The 23,611-nt window shown below is 47.0% G+C and overlaps 3 long non-coding RNA genes across 6 annotated transcripts in view; 1 reads left to right on the top strand and 2 right to left on the bottom strand.

Moving 5' to 3' along the window:
• The window catches only part of LOC309845745, a 413,192-nt gene that overhangs the window by 316,270 nt on the left and 73,311 nt on the right, over positions 1 to 23,611 (bottom strand). The window lies entirely within an intron of this gene.
• On the bottom strand, positions 1,130 to 4,319 carry LOC309845740. Of its 3 annotated transcripts, XR_014301485.1 has the most exons (5): positions 4,254 to 4,319; positions 4,140 to 4,221; positions 3,690 to 3,880; positions 2,661 to 2,873; positions 1,130 to 1,885 (listed from the first exon to the last, which is right to left on the bottom strand). It is a non-coding gene; the product is annotated as an uncharacterized lncRNA (long non-coding RNA). The 3 variants fall into 3 exon arrangements; XR_014301484.1 differs by having other exon boundaries at positions 2,661 to 3,880; XR_014301486.1 differs by lacking the exon at positions 2,661 to 2,873.
• On the top strand, positions 5,437 to 20,039 carry LOC309845739. 2 transcript variants are annotated; one of them, XR_014301483.1, is made up of 4 exons: positions 5,438 to 5,824; positions 14,549 to 14,743; positions 14,899 to 14,995; positions 19,553 to 20,039. It is a non-coding gene; the product is annotated as an uncharacterized lncRNA (long non-coding RNA). The 2 variants fall into 2 exon arrangements; XR_014301482.1 differs by having other exon boundaries at positions 5,437 to 5,824; positions 14,549 to 14,995.

The raw sequence follows: 23,611 nt of genomic DNA, 5'->3' as shown, positions 1-23,611 counted from the left end.
GAGAGCTCTCTGAGGCGTTCTGCAACTGGCAGAGCAAGGAGCTCGAGTAGAGAAGCTTCTGTCCTCAAATTCCTTTAATTCTCCCTACCATCCACTTGGGCGCAGAAGGGTGAAGTAACTTATCCCTGGTCACACAGTGGCACTCAGCCAGGTCTCACTCCAAAGCCGAAGCCTGAGTGCACCCCTCCACCCCCGCACAGGCTGGGTGAGAGTAGAACGTGTTTGCACCACACCAGCCCAGTGTCTGAGGGAGCTTAGCCTCCTGCTCTCTTGTGATGCTTTTGTCTCTCATGCTCTACCTCACTGGGTGGGGTTCGTGGGGAGGTTACAGCCTCTCCAAGACTCCCTGATGCTCGGGCACATTCTGACATTCTGCTTTCTATTCTCTGTATTTTGTGATGTTTTAAAGTCTGGGGGTAAGGGTGGGGGGGGCCTTTCAGGCCCAGAGACGGACTGCCCCTCCCATGGTTAGCTGTTTCTAGAAAGAGCAGACAACTCGCAGGAGAGCCTACATTTGATACACAAACCAACCAATCCGCCCCTCGCCCCTCAAGGTGGCGCACATTCACCTCCTTTTATCAGGTCCCTACTATAGCCAGGAACTCTTCTCCTAACCTAAATCCCCCCAGGGCCAGACACCAGACCACTCGGGATGCCCCTGGAGCCAGAGTCCACTGAAACTGCCCCCACTATCCCCTCCTCAGCCTGCCCAGTGCGCCTACCCTGCCTCGTCTATTCCTTCCAGCAAAACCCCAATAAAGGCTCTGGCCCGTGCTTTCCCCTCACTCCCGACGACGAGGCCTGAGTGGCAGTGTGCCCCTGCTCTTGGGAACCGTGACAAAGTTGTGCTGTTGTTGTTGTTGACTGGATGTAGTGGTTTCGTCGGGAAGAGCGGGATTACAGTGGATTTAAGAGTTGGCACTGGGGCCCGTCTTCTTGCCAAAGGCGGGCATGACCGTGACCGAGCGCTGGTTGCCCTGCATCCACTGCTTGGCTCAGCCTGTCGTCTTCTTTTTTTCCTGTTTGGCCACCTTGGGAGTCCGCCCTCTGACTCGGCCAGCCTGCGCCAGGGATCCACGGACATTCCTCCAAGCATGTGGCCGGCTCCTTCCAGGCCGGCCAGAGCCTCGGCCTCTCCAGGCGCGCCTGCCAAGAGCACGACTGGATCTTCGGGAGTGATGCCCTCCGGTGAGGCCGTCTCCTCGCCAGTCACCTCCAGGGTGAGGACAAAGACCCGAACCACAGCCACGGAAGCCGCTACCTTGAAGACAGAGTCAAGAAAGAGAGCAAAGTACTTTGGCCATGCCAATCATCTCCCAATCTGTCGGCCTGAATAGAAGCAAAAATCCTGGGTTCGTTGGCAGGAAGACGTCTGGAGCTTGGTCTCCTCCCTGGGGCTCTCCTCCAGCTGCTCCTCCTCCTCCTACGGCAGAGCTCCTCTTGCGCAGCTCCTGCCTCTTCCACCCCTCCCCTCCAGCCCGCGGCCAGGCCTGGGTCCTGCAGAGGCCAGCCGTGGACCAGATCAAGGACAGGACCTTGACCTCACTTCCTCCATTTTCCTCAGGGCAGAAGGGCTGGAATCTACCCCAGCTCTGGAGAGAACCCATTTGCCTCCAACCAACTTTTTCCAACCACAGGGTGTGACACTCCGACCTATGAAGTTGAATCCCCTGAGGCTGTGTATTTGGCGGGCAGGCAGGGGGCCCAGGAACTCTGGGCTCCTGGCCTGTCCTAGCTCTCCAGGCCCTCGAGGGACCAGTGCGTGGCTTTCCAGCCCAGGGCCCCTGGGGCACCAGTCCTCTGTCCTGCCTCTTCATTCCCACTGTACAGTTAATGTCCCCGAGGAACCGTCAGCGTCTTCTGGTCTTGTCTCTCAGCTGACCACCTGTGGTTTGGAATGTAAGTACGAGTAAGGACGTGACCACACACAGGATGCTGGTGACACTGACCCAGTTGACAGAGCATGTGATGTGAGCCAGGTCTTCAATCGTGGAGTCACCGCACGGATGACTGTGGCTGGAGCAGGAGGGCGGCTCCGGGAGGAAAAGGTTGGGTGGAAGCGCCAGCTGGAGAAAGGGCTGTAGGCTGGGCCGGGCCCCTGAACGGGGGGGGGGGGGGGGGGGGGGCCCCACAGATGTTTTGGAGCAGGGGGAGTGGATCCTTGTCATAGAAGGGGTGCTTTGGCAGAGTTTCTGGATTCTCTGGTTTTAAAAGAATCACTCACTAGACTATCTGCTGTCACGTGCTAAATGCTGCCCTTTCGACTCCTGCTGGGGCTTTGTAGAACTTTTAGGAAACTCCTGACACTGCCACCTACTTAGGTGAGCCGTGATCCCCATTCCAAATGGCTGGAGGCCCATGGACTTCGGAGTTGCTCCCAAATCCTCACACCCTTGACTACTTAATTTGTGAATTCCCAAAGACCTCCTACAGTATCTTCAAGATTTCATGATTGGGGCGCCTGGGTGGCTCAGTGGGTTAAAGCCCCTGCCCTCAGCTCAGGTCATGATCTCAGGGTCCTGGGATCGAGCCCCACATCGGGCTCTCTGCTCAGTGGGGAGCCTGCTTCCTCCTCTGTCTGCCTGCCTTTCTGCCTACTTGTGATCTCTGTCAATAAATAAATAAAATCTTAAAAAAAAAAAAAAAGATTTCACGATCACCTGGGATGTAAACAGGAAGGTGGTGTCGATCTACTTCTGATTTGCAGCCCAGGGAACTAGGAGGGTGGAGGCTTGACCTTGAGCGCTCTGAGGACGGCAAGCGTGATATTTACATGGGCAGCGCGGAGGAGACGCCTGACAGGCTCTCCACCCCTGTACCTCACGCTCTTCCTGAGGGAACATGGGGGCGTGGGCCAAGCTTAGAGTTCCTTCCTGGGGGTGAAAATTAAGAATCAAAAAGTGACAGAAGACACTGGTCTACTAGAGAAAGCAAACAACACAAGGCATTTGTAGCAAGGGTGGCTGAAGACTGGGAGCACCCCCAAAGCAGCTGACATATTCAGACCAGAACCTCAGGGAGACACCGGAGGAGCCTTGTCCCCAGAAGAGGAGTATCTAGCTGAGTATCTGTGCTCCCGCTGATGCCGGCCAGCTCTCCAGCTGTGGAAGCTGCCTGGCCACTGCTGTCTGCTCACCCCACCCCGTCCCCACCTCCCCAGCCCTACGCTTGAGGAAGAGCTCGTCTTTGACCAAATTCCGCCTCAGACATGACTTTCTTCTAACCTCTCTCAGCCTGGACTTGCGCTCTCTCACTATTTTGTGTATCCCACCCCCTACACACATTATTTCTAATAATTATTTTTTGTTCAGCCTTTTCCATGTAAAGCAGTTTACATTCATCTTCCCGTGACCGACAAAAACTATGTGAGGAGGGCACACCAGTAGTGGTAGGACTACCTTTTTCCAAGTAAGGAAAGTGAGCCCAGAGGGCTGGGGACTGGCCCAAGGTCACACCAGCCATATTTGAGCCTCGGTCCTCTGACTCCTTATCAATGCCCTTGATTCCAACACCCATGAGTAAAGTTAATGGCATTTTACCTGTTTTAAAGTATCTCCACATTTATGCCTCTGCCATACCCGGGCCGCCCGCGCACCCATCCAACCCTCTGATCCGTCTGCTGCTCATTCCTCCAACCTCCCAACCTGCTGAAATTCTACTTATCCCTCAAGACGTAGCTTAAACATCACCTCCTCAGTAACGGCTCTCCTCCTTACTCAGGGAGAAGCAATCGCATCTTCATTCGAAGTCCGGGACAGGTGCACCTGTTCCATATGTGTCTAGGACATGGATCCACACCCAGCCGCAGGGGAGCCCCCGAGAGGGAGTGCCTGTTTAGCTTCTGTAGCGGGAGGCAGGCTCCACCTGCTGTTGAGGGCGCCTAAGACAAGGAATGCCCCCCACCCGGAGAAAGGGTATTCAGGAGCTGGGCAGTAGAGAGGAACGACAGAGCCCACTGGAGCTCCCGCGTCTGGCTGCTTGGTAACATCATCAGTAATCCTCCCCATTCTTACACCGTGAAAATGAAAATGCTGTCACGGACACAATGACACTATCCCGTGTATGATCAAGTGTGTGTGTATCCTCCCTCCATGGCCCCAGCCTCACTCCCCAGAAAGGGAAGCAACCCAGAGTCTTACCAGTGCCTACTTCCACTTCCGGTCGAGGATTTCCAGGCGGTGCCCATCGTCCTCTTGCCCCTCTAACCCAGCGCTGCATGACCTTCTTCCGCCTCTAACCCAGCGCTGCATGACCTTCTTCCGCCCCAAGGTCTCTTTGTAAAACAGTTATTCTGTAACATCCCCTTTACTACCCAGGAAAATGAAATTCAGAGGTGAAATCTCCTGTGTACTGTGTAGTAAAGGGAACAAAATAAGTAACTTACAAAAAATAAAATTCATTCAAATAAGTAAATACCCAGGCACGACCCATCTAGGTGTCCTAATAAAGGAGTCAGATGGTTGCAGCTACAAGAATGCAATCAGACCGCTACCGGGTGGCTGGCTGGCTTCCACCTTCCACCTCCCACTCAATAGTAAGTCAGGACAGTGTATTCAAACCGGGGTTACGTGGCTTCTGAGAGACTCAGTTTCACCCGGTGTTATACCCCCTCGCGGCGGTGCTGTAGAGAACGACTGCGCTGAGCTCTTACAGGGCACACAGTTCTAGAAGCCTCTGTGCCTGGCTACTCAGTATTGGCACCAGGTGGGAGCATGTTGGAACACCGATTCTCGATTCTCGAGCCTGGCCTCTCATCTATTTAACAAGATCCTCAGTTTATCTGCATATAAAGTAAAGGCCGAGAAGCCTGGGGGACAGGGTAAGGGAGGAAGCCAGCAGCGTTCATGTAAGTCTTTTTCGATATGGCCATCTGGAGGTTCTCTTTACGGGAACTGCCCTAGACCAGGAAGGTATTAGCTTAGGATTTAGCCAGGAAAACAGAAACCACTGAAAGCACCTTGAATAGAGGGAATTCAAGGCAAGGATTGATTACACGTGTGACGGAAGACTTGGCTGGGAAGCCAAGCAGGCAGGGGTCCGCGGCGGCAGGAAGCGCACTGCCCCAGTCCTCAAGGGGACAAAGAGAGGAGGGGCGTACCTGGAACCCAGTGTTCTTCAGTGGAAGCTGGTGTGACAGAGGAAGCTCTTTGGCTGCCGGAGACCTCACCGGAGGCAGAGAGTGTGGAGGAGAACCCCCCCCCCCCGGGCTCCCCCTGCCTCCCGTCTTCCAGCTTCTGCACAGTGTCTCCCGCTGGCCACTTTGAGTCCAAAGTCAGTGGACCTAGGAGGCGTGCAAACAGCCTTCTGGAAGCAGCCCTTGTCTATCACAGGGCGGAGCAGGAGGAGAGCAAGGAACAGCACACCCGACAGGCCCGGAACTGGCACAAAGACCAAGAGCTCTTTACCGAAAGAATCACTTTTCAAAGAAGTACTCTTTCAAGATACTTCTCTCCAGAGTCCTCCACCTTGCCATGATGACTGCTCCGGAAAGTGCCCCCGCAGTCTCAGACACTTCAAGAAGTGGCCCATCTGGGTCAAGTGACAGAGCTGCGCTCCCTGCCGCCGTCACCACCACGTGACCCCAAGCTCTGCACTGTGTCATGGCAGTGCCCCCGCTGTCTCTGGGGGACAACACAAGAACTTTTGGTGTGGTGCCCGCCTGCCCTCCCCCACCTGCACCCAGTCACTCGGCTTGAACTGCACCCCTACAGCCACGGTGATCCTCCCGTTCCTCGCAAAGCCCAGCCCTGCCCTTGAGGATCGGAAACCTCACCGTCAGGAGTCTCCCCGTCTCTGCCTGGAGACTCCATTTTCCTCCGTCAAGGTAAGTGGATAATCAGAAAATGAGAAGAAAACCTGTTTTTACTCCTCATCTGCCCTCTCCGCAAAGGGAACATGCTCCTTGGTGGGTCAGGAATCTGGGGGCATCCCCCCCACAAGCCTGGCCAGAGGCTGCTTCAGTTTTACAACCTGCTACACACCTTTGGCAGACCTGCTGCTTCTTCTTTTTTTTTTTTTTCTTTTTCTAACACTAATAAGGCACATTGAGAAAGTATGGAAAAGTAAAGCAGAAAAAAAATCCACCTATAATCCTGCCACCCAGAGGCAGTGCCTATTAACATTTTGATACATTTCCTTTCCAGATTTTAAGTGCATTTTTCTGCAGCTGAGATCATACTCGTATACATAATTTCAGGCTCTGATTTTTTTTTTTCACTTGTTACAATATTTTCCCATATCATTAAAACTTGGTCGACAAAAGGAACATTTTTTCCATAGTAGTGTTTTTTTTTCTTTAATTATAGAAGTAACCCACACTCACCGTAAAGAATTAGAAAATTCAGAATTATATAGAGGACAAGCCAACATTTTCCCTTTCCTCCTTATCCCCCCCCCCCCCCCCACCAATGCCTCAGAGGTAAACCACTTTGAACAGTTTGGCTTCTATCCTTACAAATGTTTCTCTACGATTCAGACAAGACGGCTTTTTTTTCTTTAAAAGATTTTATTTATTTATTTGACAGACCGAGATCACAAGTAGGCAGAGAGAGAGGAGGAAGCAGGATCCCTACTGAGCAGAGAGCCCGATGTGGGGCTCGATCCCAGGACCCTGAGATCATGACCTGAGCCAAAGGCAGAGGCTTTAACCCACTGAGCCACCCAGGCGCCCCACAAGACAGCTTTTTAACTAATGACCCCACCACTAGCTTTTTCGTGTCACAGTGTAGGTTGGAGATATTTCCTTACTGGTGCATAGGGATCTGCATTTTAAGAAAGCTGCCCAAATAGTTCATCTACAGAAGTACCATAATTGGCTTTGCTGTTCCTCTGTTAGCAGATACTTACGATGGTTCGATCACCTGTACAATAAGCTTTATATATAGGCAGAGCATTTCTCCTGGAGGGTGTCCTAGAAGTACAGTTGTGTGACAAACTGGGTGTACATCCCAATGCTGTGGGAGATGCTGGAAATTGCCTCCCCTTTAGAAGGTTCTAACTATGACAGCCCCACCCATGGTTGCTTGGCTGTGAAAACTTGCGGTGGTTGTGGGCCAGTGTGTTGTCTGGTAACCCATAGGTTGCCAGTTGGTTGAGGACCCAACAGTCTTGGGTTCAAATCCTCACTATGGGGACGCCTGGGTGGCTCAGTTGGTTGGACAACTGCCTTCGGCTCAGGTCATGATCTCGGAGTCCCGGGATCGAGTCCCACATCGGGCTCCCAGCTCCATGGGGAGTCTGCTTCTCTCTCTGCCCTTCTCCTCACTCATGCTCTCTCTCCCTGTCTCTCTCTCAAATAAATAAATAAAATCTTCAAATCCTCACTCTGCCACTAACTAGCTCTGTGATCTTTGCTGAGTGGCTTACTGGGTCTTTGTGCTATAGTTTTCTCATTGATAAAGTGAAAATGATGATGACAACTGTCCTTTCTACTGGGACTTACTTAAGTCTTCCCCTATTGTTGCGCATTTAAATGGCTGAAATTCTTTTAACAGGCTTTATTCAAAGGGCTTTATCAGTTTTTCCCTTTAACTGGACACCTTTTAAAGGTTTAAATGTTTATTTAATAGTCAAAACACCTGGGGTGTTCAGCTGGTGCAACATGTGGCTCTTGATGTTAGGTTGTGCATTCGAGCTCCACACTGGGTGTAGAGAGTATTTTTAAAAAAATAAAATCTTTTTAAAAAATGTTTAAACAAGTTAACAGTAAGAAATACCTATGACCCCTGTCATGTCAATACAACACATTTTTCTTTTTTTCAAGTTCTGAGTAAGTCTTTGTTTTTTAGACACTGATTTCCAGGAAGGCTAAAAAGCAATACCAGGGGGTATGGGTGCAGAATTGGATGTAGTCCTTCAAAGCATTCAGTTAAGAATATGATGGAGAGCCTGGGTGGCTCAGTCAGTTAAGCGTCCAACTCTTGATTTCAGCACAGGTCATGACCTCACGGTTGAGATTGAGCTCCAGGTCAGGCTCTGTACTCAGCAGACCGGGAAGGGTATCTAGTTACAATTCTCTCTCCTTCTCCTTCTGCCCCTCCCTGCTTGTTTTCTCTTTTTTTTCTCTCTCTCTCTCAGAAAAGAAAAAAAACAAAACCAAAAACAGAATATGGCAATATAGGGGTGGCCTGGCTGGCTCAGTTGGTGGAGCATGTGACTCTTGATCTCATGCTTGTGAGTTCGAGCCCCATCCTGGGTATAGAGATTACTTAAAAATAAAGTCTTAAAAAATTAAAAGAATATGGCAATACAAATATCTGAAAAGCATGTCTTAGGTGTTTGAAACAAAAAACATACATCATTCCTAACTAATTTGAACTTTATAGCATTTCCTAGACAGGAGAAACAGTTAATATTTGAAAGTCCTGAAAGCTTCTTCCTTGCCTAGTTACATTAGATGGTTTGCCTTTGAGCAAATTCCTTCCTTTTTAAACATAGATAAAATACAACACTTCTTATGATTAAGCATATCACTTCTGCTGTACATCCATACATATACATAATATTTATGATAATGTATATACCGATACCTTCACTTGTACATCAATTGCTCGAGGCACAATTACATGGGTATTTCGGGGCAAAGTCGGAGAAAGTTATGATGAAATGACGTCACAGAGCAGGCCCAAGACCACACAGAATTTGAGAAAGTAATACTCGTCGGAACAGATGCCCTACTGTTTCTTTGCATTTCCAGGAAGTGACTCCATAGTCTGGGATCTAATGTTGATTTCCGTCACCTTCAGAGCTCTCTGACGATTTTCCAGATGGGTAGTCTCCCAGGCTCTGCTTCGGAAGAGCTGAGAAAATGCTTGCATCTCAAATTATGCAAGTGAGGGCATGGGGCGGCCCCCTGCATTGCAGAGGCCATTCACAGAGAATGCGGGGGTTCCGGGGGGGGGGGGGCAAGTTGGAAACAGAAAGTCAGCTCTGGCATCAGGCTAGCCCATAACGAGAACGGAATGTTTTGCCAAAGTCACACATGTAAAAAATAACCGAGTTTACAAGCACCCGGGTAGCCTGGCCTCTGATTTCGTGACATGCCTTGTCTCAGGCATATGCTTATAGGAAACCCTTGCACAGACGCTGGGCAGCTGAGGCAGGCCTTCTGGAGTTTATGGGAGGACAGAGAGGAAGCCTCATGCTGTGGAAACATGCCGTAAGGAGCCAGCCAGCAGCCCTCCTTCAACATAAAGCTCAAAAAAGCAAAAGGCCCCCACCTTTCCTTTTCACTCCATTCAGAGAGGCCTCCAGGCCCACTGCCCTGTGGCTGGTCTCACCAAGATGCTGCAGCCAACAGAGAAGGCTGCTGGGAGCTCCTTTCCTTAGTGGGACGACAAAGATTTCCCTCCCACCATTGTCACTATATATATTAATACATGATGGCATATGCACAGCTGTGCATCCCCAGAATCCAGCATGGTGCCTGGCATGGAGAGATGCACAAAAATGCCTTTTATAAGCCTTCAAGGTATTCAAAAGGATCTTTCTGAACAATATAGATGCTCAAAAATACCTTCTCTGAAATAATTTCATGCCATCACACTCGTAGGAAACATCCACATTATTATAGCACGCTCCAGTAAACTGGAGGGGATTTGGGGACATCTGTGTGGGACTTGATGGAAAAAGTAATTATGTTTTCCTTATATTAAAGAAGTATAAAAATACAATATAAAGTCATTAGAGAACATATTAAATACTGAATTTGTATAAAATTTTCCAAATAAAATATTTTCAAATTTTTAATGAGAAACTTGAGCTTATTTCCATGAACATACTTTAAAAAAATTTTATAGTCTATTTATTTAACTTAATATATCCATAATATTATGATTTCAATATGTAATATAAAATTAAATAATGAGATATTTTATTAAATAATAATTACATTAATAATGAGATATTTTGCATTCCTGTTTTCTTACTAAGTGTAGTGTGTATTTTTACTTGTAGGTGGAATATAACCCATCTCCATCTGGAGCAGGCACAGTTCAAGTGCTCAGTGGCCACATGTGGCCAGTGGCTGCCTCATGGCCCAGCACTGGTCTGTAGTGAGGATAGTAAAAATAGCACGGGCATAATTCTTTTAAATCTTTTTTATATGCCTTATAATGGCAATAAATAATTGCCAATGGAGATTTTAAAATAATGATCTATTCAAGTTGTTGGTTATCACCATCAATGAGAAATTTTGCCCAAGAAGGAGATAAAAAAATTTTAAAGTGTTTTTATCACCCTTCAAATTTTTACAGCAGTTGAAATTATCTTTAAAGAGTTTAACAGCTCTTATGGAAATTTCTTGTGATAAGGCAAAGGATTTCAAACCCATCAAACTTTTTCACACCAACTATTTCAAGATAATGCTGATGGTCTAGTTAGCAGAACAGGCACGTGTAGTTCCAGCCACCCTCATGCCCCTGGCTTGGATTCTGCTCCAAAGGCATGCGGGCTGCGCAGAAGGACAGATTCCAGCATGGGGGAAGACAGAGATAGAGGACCCAGCCCCATGCAGCCCCTCCATCAACTGCTTCCACCCCACATCCCAGTCTCTGTGACCTTAGCTCAATGCTCCCAGGACATTTGAGACAAACCCCAGCAGCTCCCTGGGCCCCTGTTCCACCTCATGCACACCTCAAGAGTTTTGGGCATGGGGCATCCAGTGACGGATGTTACTTTTCTCACTCCCTCTCATACCAGCCCCTCCCCACCCCACACTGTGAAAGCCCCTCTCCGAGAAGACCACCAAGTCACTGCCCAGATGGCTTCCCTACTCCAGACCCGTTGTCTCCGCGGACCGGGGTAGTCAGTGACACTGAGAACCACAGACCACCTCAGGCAGTCAGGAGGCTCTGGGGTGACAGACACTGCCCAGATTCCATTGTCTGCTTCCTTCTTGCTCATGCCGTCCTGCCCCTTTGTACCTCTGTGATCACAGGCAAGTTATCTAATCTATATAGATTTCAGTTTTCTTTTCTTCTTATTATTATCATTTGAGAGGGAAATGGGGGACAGGCAGAGGAAGAGAGAGAGAGACTCATGCAGGTTCCATGCCCAGCATGGAGCCTGAGGGGGGGCTTGATCCCACCACCCTGAGATCTTGACCTGACCGAAACCAAAAGTCAGACACTCAACTGATGGAGTCACCCAGACGCCCCAGTTTTCTCTTTTCTGAAAGCAGCTTTATTGACCTGGTAGTCACACACCACAAAAGTCACCACGTACGGTGCACAATTCATTGGTTTGTAGCATTTTCACAAAGTTGGGCAAAGACTTCAGGTTCTTGCCTGGAAACTAAGACAATCATCTGGAAAACTGTCATAAGGAAGAAAGGCGGTACCGATTATAAAGAATATCGCCTGGCACATGGCAAAGTCTCAATAAGTGGTCCTTGTTACTGTGGCGACCACGATGACAAGGATGGCGGGTGAAGAGGGAGCCGCCCAGGATTCCTGGAAATTTGTCACGTGGCTTTGGGGAAGCTGGACAACCCCAGCTCCTCCTGGACCTCTACACTGGACACGAAGCCAATAGGCTCCCCATTAGATGCCTGCAGCCACCTCTGCATCACATGGGATGTGACAGCAGCTCAGGAGCCACAGGGGCTGCCACACAACTTGAGGAAGGAGAAACACTATTTCTTACAGAAAACTGATGGGGGGAGAAATTCAAGTCAGCAGCAAGAAAAGTCACTTCCTTGACTTACATTTCATCAATAGCTACCTGCTTTCAGTTGGCTAGGATTTTTTTTTTTTTCTAGAAAAGTTTCATTCTTGGGGTGCCTGGTTGGCTCAGTCCTGGAGGATATGCCTCTATGCTGGGTGTGGAGATTACTTAAAAATAAAACGTTCCAGGGGTGCCTGGGTGGTACAGTCAGTTAAGCAGCTGGCTCTTGATTTTGGCTCAGGTCATGATCTCTGGGTTGTGGGATCGAGCCCCAGGTCAGGCTCCGCGCCGGAGTGGGAAGTCTGCTTGGGGCTCTTCCCCCACTCTCCCTCCGCCCCTCCCCATCTCAAATAAATCAATAAATCCTTAAAAAGTAATAAAAAATATTTTTTAAAAGTTTCACTCTCAAGATTATTACAATAAATGTTTATTGTTAATTTTTTTGGTATAATCACCTCTCCAGAGGTAGTATTAAAAGTTTGGGCTCCCTTTAGACTATTTGCTTATTATACATAAAACCAGATTTATGAGGTAGTTCTGTTCTGCTACTCACTTTTTTCACTTAAGAATATATCCTGACTACCACTCTATGTTGGTAAACAAACTAAGTTTTAGCAATTACATAGTATTCTTGGGTGTGGATGTACCATTAGGTATTTATCAAAACCCCAACAGAGAGGCACTGAGATTGTTTCACACTTTAAAAAAATTATTATTACTGTAGCGGTTGCTGTGGTGCCACCCATGTCCCACCTTTACGGGAGGGAGGCGCTCCATCCCCAGCTGCTGAGTTGGCCTGCTATGTCCCTAACTGGACTGGTCCTTAGCCGACTGGGCCATCTGACCCACAGTGAATGAATGACCAGTGAGCGCATGTGTGGAAAGCAGAGTACGAAGGCCTGACCCCGTTGGATCAATGGCATAATTCCAAGGGGCCATTCCAACTCCAGAACTTTCTGTGAGATTGGGTAAAGACTCATTGCGAGTGCATGGAAGCTTAACGTCTCCTTCTGTCTAGTCCTGCTTCCCCTGTTTCTTACAGGGGTTGTTCCGAGAGCATGTCCCTTTAAGCGTTCTACACACAAATCTCTGTTTCGTAGTCTGTTTTCTGGGGAAGCTGACCTCCGATGACTGAAATGGCTTAAACAATTTTTTTTTTCTTCCCTGAACAGTTGTCACTAGAATTCCTCTTAAGAAAGGAGGAATAAACCTTTGCCGAATCTCCTGGGGGCTGGTGTGACCTGTGGGAGTGGAGTCGGCGGGGAGAGGCGGGCAGGGGTTCTGCGTGAAGCAGAGGGAGGAATTCCTACCTGGGTTTGTGTAGAGAGAAGAGTCAAGGGGACCTGAGAAAGAAAGGAAGAAGAGCCAGAGACATGGCGGGAAGCCAGGCCTGGCGAGAAAGCTGAGGACGTGGTGTGGCCTCAGTGCCAACCTGTCTTGTCTCCCCTCTGCCATCATGTGTAAACTTGCTATGCTGACAGGCTCTGGGTGAGAGGTCTGCTTTGGGTCAAAGGAGCCCAGTGTCACCCAAGGCACCCTGGACCACTGATAGTGCACAGGAGGGACACAGGGTCCACACAGGGAGGAGACCGCGTGAGTGGGGTCCCGGGCTCCCAGAGGTGTGGGACACAACCGAAAGGTCAGCCTCAGAGACACCCTGGCCACGGTCTCTTGCTCAGGCAGGTGTGACTTCAGCAAATCGAGTATCAGGGCAGGTCTGAAGGTCCCAGGGGAACCTGAGAAAGGAAAAGTTCTGTTTTCTGTCACCTCTCTCCCTTTGGAACCCAGGACACCAAGGCCCCAATGCTCAAAGTGGCACACAGTATGAGGACAGCTAAACGGGGCTGTTGCCAGTGAGAGTGGGGGGGAAGAGGGCCTTGTCCTGGGTCTCCTGTGAGAATCTTACTCAGAGAGAGTAACTTTACCTACTTTGCTCAAATTACCCCCTTCCTTAGTTCATCTAGTGTAGTCATGTGGGCATCTGCCCACAGCCGCAGGTTTTATATGACTGTAATCCTGGTGAATGGCAGTTTTGTGCAGTACTTTTGATCTTCCATCATAGGGAAAAGGTTGGGTCCCAAAGTTAGATTGGGCTGGGTTTCAAATTCATTCATTCATTCAAATCTACTTTTGTTTTTATTTTTATTTTTTTTTAAGATTTTATTTATTTATTTGACAGATAGAGATCACAAGTAGGCAGAGAGGCAGGCAGAGAGAGAGGAGGAAGCAGGCTCCCTGCTGAGCAGAGAGCCCGATGCGGGGCTCGATCCCAGAACCCCGGGACCATGACCCGAGCCGAAGGCAGAGGCTTTAACCCACTGAGCCACCCAGGTGCCCCTCAAATCTACTTTTAAATCTAACCTTATAAGGCTTCTCAGCCTCAGTCTCCATACCTGTAAAATGGGCTCCTATTAGGCCCTCTCTTCTGGCACTGTTGTAAAGATTAAGGGAGGTAATGAGATGACATTATGTCTACATAAATTCCATGGTTTTAATATTCCCTGTTGCTGGACACTCAAGTGGCTTCTAGTTGTTGTCTATTATAAATAATACTTTTCTTAGGTAGAAATTGGCATACAGGATCACCCAATGCTTTATAAACTGTGTACTATCTAGCTAACTAATAATAGCTGATAATAACCTCATAGCATGGTTATGAGAGTTAAATGAATTAATACACAGAAAGTACTTAGAACGGTGCCTGCAAACACAGCATGCTTTGCAGAAGTGTTTGATGGTGTTATTATCCTAATTATTCTTCACCCCTTCACCTGCCCTCCCAAGCACCCCCCCCACACTCTGCTCTCCCAACTGCATTTTAATGATATGCTGATGCTCTCTTTGCCCTCTACCAAGCACTTGTCATTTCCTCCAACTCCTGCAGGGAAAGAATCGGATTTGCATCATCTAAAAATTCAGCTACTTCAGAACCTGAAATCAAGTGAGAGGAGCCTCCCGTGGAGTATCTGAGAAGTCTCAGGGCTGCAAGTTCATTTGCTGCAGACATTTGCAGACCCTCCCCCGCATGGCCTTCAGGGCTGGAAGCAGACTGATGAAGAGCTTCTCCCAGAGTTCCAAGGTGGGGGCGGGGGGGGGGTGATGTTCACTGGTATACCTCACCCCCCACTGGCCCACTCCTCTGGGGAGGAGCACCAGGCTGGTAGCTGACAAAATTGTGAGACTAAAGAAAGGCTACACTTTCCTCCTAGACCTTATTCCTTCCATTTCATTTAGCGTTTGCTTTATCACGGAGACCTCCCAACAGCGCAGAAAGCCATCGAAGCCCGATGCACCTGTCTCTGACACCTACTGGCTGGGCAACTGGAACAAGGTATTTCACTTCTTGAGCCTCTCTGCTTCCTCTTCTGGAAAACAGAAATAATACCTTCCACACAAAGTTGTCACTGTTCTTTTTAAATTATGGTAAAAATACACATAACATTTACCATCTTAACTCTTTTTCAGTATCTGGTTTAGCGGCATTAAACTCACAGGGCTGCTTGTGAGGATTAAATGAAAAAATGTATGTAAAGCCTCCAGCACATAAACAGCACAGTGAACACTCAGGGAACCTAATTTCTCTTTTCTCATAACTTCTCCACTGAACAGGACCCATGGCATTGTGAAGTAGAGCAAGAAGGCCTTGGTCGGTTTGGTTTGAAGTTCAAACCTTGTCCCACCCCTTATCACAGTCCCCAGCCTGCCCCATCTGTGGCTGCTGCTTATCACTAAACTGAGTTGGTTCTAGGAGCCAAGCTTGTTTGGTGAGGAAGAGTCGAAGCAGCGGGCAGGCCCAGGGTGTGCTTCCAGAGAGATCTGCTTCACACCCCTGCTGATGGCACTGGGGTGGCGGGAGCAGCCTTTTCAGGGCTTTTCCAAGCAGTTTCCAAAACTCCGAGGGGCAATCACAGCAAACCTTCCATGTCACAGACGGTCATCCCTGCCATCGCCTGTCAAACTAGGAAACGGGAGGTCACTGCTTGGGTTTTTGGAGGGTTTTGTTTCCTGTTTTGTTTTTGGTTTTGTCAGAGCAACATGGGCATATGGTCTTTAAAAATCACATGATACTAAAATGCTCATAATGGTCAGCAATGGTCTCTTTGGCCACGCCTTGCTCTTGCCTTTCCAGACGCACCATGGTCAGTTCTTTCAGCTGTTTCTTCTGGTATCTATCTCCATATTTCCAAATACGCTTACTCTCATATTTCTTGTACCAACTTCAGATGGTTTCTGTTGACTTTCGGTTACAGTAAGTGAGGGTTTGACATTTCTGCACGACCTCCGTCCTCTGACCACAAGTTTCAGTGAGATCAGTACCCCGTGTGTACTTCATTATGACTCTGAATCATTCCGGTCTTTGCCAGGTCCTACAAAATCCTACAGGACCTGACTCCCTCTTCCCCTGCCTGTCTCCCTCTCCATCACTCCTCTCAGGCATCAGCGGCCTCCCTGGTTCCTCCAACAGGGGACCACGCTGAGCGTACTTCTGTCCCAGGGCCTTTGCACTTCTTCTTCCAACTAGCAGGACACTCTCCTCCCTGATGTTTGCCTGAAATCCTTCCTCATTTCATTCATGGATCCGCTCAAATACCACCTGATCTGAGAAGTCTTTCCAGACTATTTTCCCTCCATCTGCTTTCCAGCTTTTCTTTTCTTCACAGACTTACCACACACACACACACACACACACACACACACACACACACACACCCTTTGACATCTTATTATGTATTTATTGATGTAAATCCTGATTACATATTTGTTGAGGGAAGGGACTTTGTTAACCACTATGACCCCCGGGGCCCCAGAACAAGCCTGGCCCATAGCAGGCCATCAGCAAACACTGGGAGCAACTGAATGCTGAGCCTATTGATTTACTGCGCTTTTGTTTCATTGTTTATACAATTCCCCCCCCCTTCCCCATAGTTAATATCTACCTTGGTTTTTCATTTAATTTGTTTTCTCTGGCACACACCCTCCAACAGCCTTTCAATCCAATTTTTCATATAAACGTATCAGATAATCTGCTGTGTTTAGAATTTCCCTCTTTGTCTGGGCTGCTGTTACAGAATACCATAGACTGAGTAGTATATATATATATATATATACACACACATATTTTAAAAAAGATTTTATTTATTTATTTGTCAGACAGAGATCACAAGTAGGAGAGAGGCAGGCAGAGAGAGAGGTGGAAGCAGGTTCCCTGCTGAGCAGAGAGCCCAATGCGGGGCTCTATCCCAGGATCCTGGGATCATGACCTGAGCCAAAGGCAGAGGCTTTAACCCACTGAGCCACCAGGTGCCCTAATATATTTTAAAGATTTTTATTTATTTTAGAGAAAGAGAGCATGAGTGAGGGGAGGGAGCAGAGGGAGAAGGACAAACAGTCTCCCTCCTAAGCACTGAGCCAGACAGGGGGCTCTATCCCACAACCCTGAGGTCACAACCTGAGCTGAAATCAAGAATCAGACTCTTAACGGACTGAGCCTCGCAGGTGCCCCAGACAGAGTGGTTTATAAAAACAGAAATCTGGGGTGTCTGGGTGGCTCAGTGGGTTAAGCCTCTGCCTTTGGCTCAGGTCATGATCCCAAGGTCCCAAGATCAAGCCCCACATCCAGCTCTCTGCTCAGCGGGGAGCCTGCTTCCCCCTCTCACTCTGCCTGCCTCTCTGCCTACTTGTGCTCTCTCTCTCTGTCAAAAAATAAAATCTTTAAAAAAAAAATAATTTTTAAAAACAGAAATCTAGGGGCACCTGGGTGGCTCAGTGGGTTAAGCCGCTGCCTTCAGCTCAGGTCATGATCTCAGAGTCCTGGGATCGAGTCCCGCATCAGGCTCTCTGCTCAGCAGGGAGCCTGCTTCCTTTCCTCTCTCTCTGCCTGCCTCTGCCTACTTGTGATTTCTGTCTGTCAAATAAATAAAATATTTAAAAAAAAAAACAAAAAAACAAAAAAAAAACCCAGAAATCTATTTTTTTAAGATTTTATTTATTTATTTGACAGACAGAGATCACAAGTAGGCAGAGAGAGAGAGAGAGAGAGAGAGAGAGAGAGAGAAGGAAGCAGGCTCCCCACTGAGCAGAGAGCCCGATGTGGGACTTGATCCCAGGACCCTGAGATCATGACCTGAGCTGAAGGCAGAGGCTTAACCCACTGAGCCACCCAGGTGCCCCCAGAAATCTATTTCTTATAGTTCCGAAGACTGGAAAATCCAAAATCAAGGTGCCAACAGATTTGGTGTCTGGCCGGAGACCACTTCCTCATTCACTGACAATTGTCTTCTCTCTGGGTCCTCACAGGATGGAAGGGGTGAGCTCTCTGGGTCTCATTTTTAAGGGCACTAATCCCACTTTCAGGGACTCTGCCCATTATCATTCTTAGGACCTCATCACCTGCCAAAGGCTTTGCCTCCCAATACCATCCCCCAGGGGCCTGGGCCTTCAGCGCACAAACGTCAGAGCACGAGATATTCAACGCACAGCAGCAGATTCATCAGTTGTTAACACTTTACCCATTTGCTTTATCATCCTTTTTCCTTATATGCTTATAGATGGATTTTTTTTCTGAATCCTCTGCCAACCGGAGGCACCGTGCTCCTTTACCCCTTCATCCCCAGGACCTGGGCTTGCCCGCAGCCCTTTGCATCCTGGTGATTTCACCACGTGTGTCACATGACGGTATTTCTGAAGGACAAGGGCATTCTCTTACAGTACAATTGTCCCCTTGTTTTTTTAAGAAGGTAAAAAAGCAATGGAGAAAGAGACTACTCACAGCCTTTTGCTGTGAAAGACTGAGCAAAGGCCCCAGGGTAACACAAAGGGTCCCAGGAAGATAAAGCCTTTGAAAGGACACAGCTGAGGGTGGGCCCGAAAACAACATGCCTCAGGAACCCAGTCAGTGGGGCAGGGTGAGAATAGGCAGCACTTCCTGAAGGTCCCTGCCAGGGACATGAAAAAAATCCACTCAGAAGGCCTTTGCCAGAAACTGCTCAGCTGGATGCTAATGGGTTCTGGGCCAGCGTGGGGAGCTCAGTTCCAAGAGGACTTCTGGGCTGAGAAGACTGAAATCCCAAAGGGCCCTGAAAGGAAGTGTCTCTTTGAAGAAACCAAGTTAACTAAGAGGAGGAGGACTCTGGCCTCTGGAGGTATTGAAGTTCAGCTCCTTGTAGTCTCTGGGAAAAGAGAGTCATGCCAGTGGGTCCTTCTGCCCAATAAAGAAGAGTCACATAAAGCCTTGACCTTCTAGATAACTGCTTGATGGTATAAATTAGGAAGGAATGGGATAGCAGGAGAGTAAAAACTCTCAAAAACCCAAACAGTTAAACAAACTGCGATACACACATACAGTGAATATTAGGCAGCTTAAAAAGGGAGAACATTCTGGCGCCTGGGTAGCTCAGTAGATTGAGCATACGATTGGATTTCTGCTCAGGTCATGACCTCAGGGTTGTGAGATGCAAGCCTCCTACTGGGCTCCACACTGGGCATGAAGCCTGCTTGCCATGCTCTCTCTCTCTCTCTCTAGCTCGGCCCCTCCTCTTTTTAAAAAAAAAAAGGTATAAAGGGGGAACATTTTGATACATGCTACAACGTGGATGAACCCTAAGGATATTATGCTTAGTAAAATAAAAGGACAAATACTGTCTGACTCCATTTTTGTGAGGTACCTAGAGCAGTCACATTCACAGAAACAGGAAGTAGAATGGTGGCTGCCAGGCCTGGTGGGGAGTGGGGAGGAGGAGTTAGCACTTAACGGTGATGGTCTCAGTTGTGCAATGTCAGCAGTGTTCTGGGTCTGGATGGTGGGAATGGTAACACAGTATACAAATGGACTCAGTGTCACTGAGCTGTGCCCTTTCCACATGGTTAAGCTATAACCTGTATATTATAGGAACTTTCTGATCTTGGACCATGTCAATGTACTATCTGAAGCCCTAAAAACCAAAAGTCTTGTCTTCTCCGTGAATTCTTCTGTGACTACCCCAGGGAGAAGTGAGGCCTTTTCCCTCTGGCCTCCTGTTTACTGTATCAGGCATTTAGTGATTTCCTGATGGCATTGATCACCCTTCTCTGTGTAAAAGCCTGGCTCTCTCCCCAGGGCCTTAGCACCTCAAGGGAAAGGACTGCATCTCCCATAGTCCCTACAAAGGGACCTTGGAGGTATTATGTTCAATGTTGGATGACCCATCAATTAACTAAGAGTTAAGTACCAGAAAACCCACAATGGAAGAAGAGTGGAATGAAGCTGAAGGGAAAAGAAGAAATAGAGCATCTTGGTCGGTAAACTAAAACGTCGAATTATTTTAAGAACTTGAAGGTGGAGACTTGTGTTGAAGTCTCTCTAGACTGTGAGTTGTAGGGGAAAAAAACCAAACAAACCCTAAAATTGGAGTAAGTGAAGAAGATGAAAAAAGGAGGAGGAGGAGAAAAGAGAAAGAGAAAGAAAAGGAGTGAACGATTAAGGTGTTCTTGATTTAGGCAAGATTGGTTTCAGGTGCCCTTTCACCTCCTTCGCCATTTCTCGGCCCTGCTTTTGCCTGGACTGGAGGATTCCCAGACACCTCTTACCCTTGGTAGCAGACAAGGCTACCCTAGCAGTTCCAGACTTACTTGATTCTTCCACCGCACAATCAGAGCAAAAAAAGGACATCCTTTCTTCTCTCTTTAGCAAAAAGCCCATGGATGCTTTCCTTTGACCCAGCTTGTGGCCTCTCCTCTGAATTAATAAGTGTAGACTTGGACTGGAAGACTCTGTGTGAGCCCTGTCTCGGAATTACGAGGTTAGAAGATCCTAGCACAGTTCCTGAGAAAGAGGCACCTTCCTCCATTGGTGGGGAGAGTGCAACCTGGAACCTCTCAGGGAATTTGTCATTTTTTGGTCAAGGAAACCCCTTGACTTAACAATGTACTTCTGGACATTTATCCCACAATTACAGTCCCTCACAAATAAAATGCCACTCATGCAAGACTACTTTTTGTAGTATTACTTGTACTTTTTGTAGTATTATTTATAATTGTGAAAGACTAGAAACAAACAAAATGTCCCTCACCGGGGTAATTAAGTGACCATACAGAAATGTAATAGAACACTATGCAGCCGTAAGAAGGATAGGAAATCTCTCTTGCATTATTACGGGAAAATATTTAAGATATGTTAAGTATAAAAACAGCAAGGTGTAATAGAGTGTACAGAACATACTATCATTGTAAAAATATATTTTCATAGTAGCTTATGCATGCATTAAAAATATCTGAAAGATAAACTAATAGCAGTAGTTACTTCTTAGGATAGATGGAAATTAAATACACAGGTCAACATTTGCATAACTTTATATACACGTTAATGCTTGAGCCATAAATCTATATTTCAAAAACTTGAAAAAAAATTTCAAATTAAGTGGTCGACATCTCCTACCTCTGTGCACATGGCACTAGGAGCTGTGAGGTGCACGTGGGCTGCCACCTGCTCACCGTTTCTGCACCCGCTGTGCCCCTGCCCACTGCTCCCCTGCCCGCCCCTTCCCTGCCCATTCCAGTGCCCAGGTTGGGTGGCCCCCTGGGGGCTGAGGACCAGGCCATCCAAACGCTGCACCCAGGCTCCCCTCCACTCTCTCCATGTGCCAATTCACAGCCCAGCACAAATGGGTAACAACAGAAAATGGTATTGGAAGAGTGGGAATCAGTAATTTTGCATAGCAATTTTGTACAGATGTTTACTGCAGTCTGCCTAAAGTTTGGGCAAAATGGAACAAGCGAGGTGAGTTTGGTGCTTTGGAAAGTGTGAAAGCTGCTAGTGAACTCTCTTATTTATCAGAAGAATTAACTGAAACTAGTGAAGCTCTTGTAGAAAATCCAGGACTTGTCAACAAATCTTATTATGAAGAAGGTTGGCTGACCAAGATAACAGTCAGTGGCCCTTCAGAAATGGATGAATGAACGAGTGAAGAAGCACATGAGAAATGCATAAAATCTGAGGAGTGAAAACGGAACCCCTAAATAAACCAGTGTGAAACCAAACACAATAAAACAAAGCAGCTGATACTTCCCTCCAAAGATACTAACGAAGTTGAGTGCCACTTGTCATATCCCAGTACATTTAAACTATGAAATGTATGCTACCATTATTGGAATCTAAAAATTGTTTGTATATAAACTGTTTTCTAGACAAATGAGTTTCTAATAAAGCATTGTAACCTTTGTTGGAATAATTTTAAAACTCAAAACTCAGTGCTTTCAACAGTTGGCATGAAGCACCCCGGGGGAGAATCACTTTTTTTTTTTTTTAAAGATTTTATTTATTTATTGGACAGACAGAGATCACAAGTAGGCAGAGAGGCAGGCAGAGAGAGAAGGGAGGAAGCAGGCTCCCCGCTGAGCAGAGAGCCAGATGCAGGGCTCAATCTCAGGACCCTGAGATCATGACCCAAGCCGAAGGCAGAGGCCCAACCCACTGAGCCACCCAGGCACCCCAGGGAGAATCATTTTGAGGCTTGCTGGATTTGGTCTCCGTACCCTTTTATCTATACTAATCTATAGAACTAAAAAAAAAAAAAAATTAGCTGATGGTTTTGAATGTTTGTTTTTAAAAAGAAAAACAGGTAACTTTGAAATTAAAGCAAATAAAATGATAGTAATACATTTTATAACTTATATATGTTTATAATGAATGCCCCTAAACTTTCCCTTTCTCCCTCTGTAAGTCTTTCATGAATAAAAGAATCTGTGAAGATCTATCGGCACAGAATAGAGAGCCCAAGTCCAGAAATGCTCACATATATACAATCACTTGTTTTATGTGTTGGAAAAGCAGAATAGTGCAGAAAGGACAGTCATCCGTAAATGATGGTGGGTCCAGTGAATACCCTCACTTTAAAAAAAAAAAGCAGCTTGACCTTTACTTCACATCATAACACAAACATATATTCCATGTACACAGTAGATCTAAATGTGAAAATTTAAATAATACAGTTTCAAAAAGGTATTAGAGGAAATTATCTTCATGATCTGAGGGTAGGCAAAGATCTCTTTAACAGGACACACAAAGCACAAGCCATTAAGAAAAAAATTATTTTGTTTATCAACATTCACCACGAAGAGAGTGAAGTGACAGTCACAGAGTGGGGGAAGATATCTGCACAATATATAACCCACAAAGGACTCGCATCCGGAATATATAAATGACTCGTACAAATCAATAAGAAAAAGATACTGCTTGATAGAATACTGCGCAAAAGGCTTCAGCAGACATTTCATAAGCTGTACAGATGGTCAATAAGATGGAAAAAAGGTGCTAAACCTCTTTAGTGAAGAAGGAAATACCAATTGAAACTGCCACAAAATACCACATCTGCTCACTGGAATGGGAACAATTAGAAAATACCAAGTACTGGGGCGCCTGGGTGGCTCAGTGGGTTAAGCCTCTGCGTTTGACTCGGGCCATGATCTCAGGGTCCTGGGATCGAGGCCCGCATCGGGCTCTCTGCTTGGCAGGGATCCTGCTTCCCTCTCTCTCTCTCTGTCTCCCTCTATGCTTACTTGTGATCTCTCTGTCAAATAAATTTAAAAAAAAGAAAAGAAAAGAGAACCGACGAAGAATGTGGACGAACTCCAGCTTTCACACAACTCTGGTGGAGGTGGAAATTGGGATAACTCCTTAGAAAACAGAGAATCTTTGCTAAACTGAACATAGCACACACTCACTGATCTAGAACTTCCATTCCTTCCATTTCCTTAACAGAACTGTATATCCATATGTGCATCCCGGGACATGCACGAGAACCTACAAACATTGTTAATAATAACACGAAACTGGAAATATATCAGATGCCCAGAACAGGATGATAAATAAATTGTGATATAGTCGTAAATTGCGGGAATGAGCTATACAAACTAGGTTGAACAAAAGAACTGGGACACAAAGGAATACATACTATAATTTCCATTTACATAA

This window comes from Mustela nivalis (genome assembly GCF_964662115.1).
Source record: "Mustela nivalis genome assembly, chromosome: 12".
Lineage (NCBI taxonomy): Eukaryota > Metazoa > Chordata > Mammalia > Carnivora > Mustelidae > Mustela > Mustela nivalis.
Note: the sequence above shows the minus strand (reverse complement) of the source record. Positions and strands in the feature narration are given on the sequence as shown.